Below are 2,559 nucleotides of genomic sequence, written 5' to 3' on the forward strand. Positions count from 1 at the left end.
CGCACGTCGCTGCTGCAGTCTGCACCTGCTCGTGTGACTCTGCCTCGAGTCTTCCCCGTCGGCCCACCTGTTGACTATGCCTGCGTCGGGTACTTCCCTTCCGCCTAGTATGTCCCCTCCGCCTCCACTCTACTTTTCCAAATCCTGTGTACTCTGCTGTCTGCTCTGCTCTGCTCTGTATACTATAGTCTACTGCTGCTCTGAATTCTGAATCTGAATATTGTATACTCTGCCTCCTCGTGCTCTACCCCCAAATCCCCCAGCCCCCCGCTCCTCTGTTCTGTTCCCCCAAATATCCCAGGTCCTGCCGTCTCCTCTATTCTGGTCCCCCAAATCTCCCAACTCCCTGCCAGCACCTCTGTTTTAGTCTCCCAAATCTCCCAGCCACATGCCGCCTTTTGTATTTCTTGGCTCTGCCTTTGGCCATGGACTGGTGCATGTACTCTGCTCTTAGCTAGACTAGTGTGTATACTCTGCTTTTAGCTACACTAGTATGTATGGGCTCAAAAATTGGGAACGAACAAGGTATATGTGCTGCTCTAGTATGTAAAGTTCTAGCTTGCACAACGCCTTCATGGCGCCTAAAATGGGCGTATGGCGTCGCCTAGGCGTCCGCCATAAATGCCTAGGCGTTGTGAAGGGGGTCAAGCGCCACGCCTCGCCACAACGCCTCAAAAACATTGGTCCACCCTAAATAGTTTGGGGGGTTATGTAGACTTTTTCCTTATTGATAACATAGTCAAATCTTGGGAACTACAACTAAGAAGTCTCCAATTAAGAAGATTACAATTACAAGTAAGAAGAAGAGAAAAAGGGTTGACTCTACATTTAGACCTTTAAAGAGTTCAAACTAGTAGAGTCGATCGGTTATAAATTTTGTGTTTAATTAAATGAAACATGCTTTCCAATCTAATTACCTAACTGTTGATGCTCACTAAATGCATATTTTAGCCATCAACAAGACATCAATTCATAGATAAAAGGGACATAGATGATAGGGAATTTAGTTTAAACTAATGGAATTCCACTTGTACATGAGTTTTATTTGTATGCAGGAAAATGTCGAAAAAGTACAAGAATTGGATCATCAAGAGGCAGTCCAGCACCTATGGGCCAACTGGGACCTAGGAGGGTGGCGGGCGCCAGGTGCAAGTGGCGGCTTCCATGGCCCACCTGGCAGGCGCCACCCCACCTCCTCTACCACGTCACCAATCTATGTGATTTCACCAATGTCAACATCTGGGACATTGAAGTGAAGTCGATTTCATCCAAAGGCAGGGAACAAGGGTCACATGGATTGTGGTTTTCCACCACATGCAACGAATGTTTCCGACACTAACTCACCTGTGAAGCAAATCGCCTGTAGATCTAGAGCCTTCAGATGCTAAGGCGGTTCGGAGGAGGTGGCAGCTGCCGTAGGATGATGATGCCCGCCACTCCTCAGTGGCGCCCGCCACTCCACTTCACGCTAGGAGCTTCAGTAGCACCCTCGTTACCTCTGTCCTATAAATACCCCCTAGTTCAAATGTATTCAGAGAGCCAATGTAGAGAGAAAGCTAGATGAGTCATTTGTGCTAGTGTAGTCCACTCTCTAGTGAGACTAGTAGTGAGAGTGAGAGTGAAGAGTGGAGTCCAGAGCTGTAGAGAGGAGTCTTCTGGAGCCTCTGGTATAGCTCTTGCATTCCTTCTTTGTAAGTACTCTTGCATTATTTCTACTTCCAGCATTTACTTTGAGTATTTTACTTATTGCATTGAGTGCCCTTACTTACTGCATCGAGTGATATACTTATTTCCTGAGTGCTAGTAGTTCACTTATAAATAGTTTAGTTGTCTTGTTTATTTCTAGTACGGGTTCTTCGCCGCTAGTCGGTGCTCTAGTTCTTGCGCATGATTAGAGTAGTATCTTATAGTGTAGGCGTGGTGCTTAGACTATATGTTACCTTGGATTGTGGCTAGCCCTCCGGATAGCTGTGATAGTGGCAGGTGGTGACAGCCCTATTTTTCTATGTATTCCACCACGTTGGGGTTAGTTGTTAAATCATAGACCTCGTTGTGCGTCGTGCCTAATCAACCTTGTGGTGAGTTCAGGACGCGTACGGTCCGAAGTACTAGTTAGGATTCTTTGATTGCTAGACTAGATATTCTTGAGCTAGGTAGACATATTGCCTACTTACACACTCTAGGACCTCTTCTATTACGTCTAGTTATCTCATAGTTGGTCGTAGCTAGGTTTTTACTTAGTCTATAACCCATATTCAAATCATCAGTTATTTAGATCACCCTGCAAGATTAGGTTGTTCTTAGTGAGTTCATAAAGTCATTTCTTAGCCATATATAGCTTCCCTATGGAAATAAATACGATACTTGATACTCTCAAGTGAAGTGCTACAACTGATATATTGTGCGCTTACGGAATTTCCAATGGACATAAGAATAATCAGTAATATTTCTAGTGCCATTATTTAGAGTAGAGAATTATCTCTAGTTCTAGTAGTGACATTAAGAAGTATCAATAGGCATTTCTGGTGTCGTTGCCGAGGAAGCAATCATCCTAAATAG

Source organism: Sorghum bicolor, chromosome 2 (genome assembly GCF_000003195.3).
Source record: "Sorghum bicolor cultivar BTx623 chromosome 2, Sorghum_bicolor_NCBIv3, whole genome shotgun sequence".
Classification (NCBI taxonomy): domain Eukaryota; kingdom Viridiplantae; phylum Streptophyta; class Magnoliopsida; order Poales; family Poaceae; genus Sorghum; species Sorghum bicolor.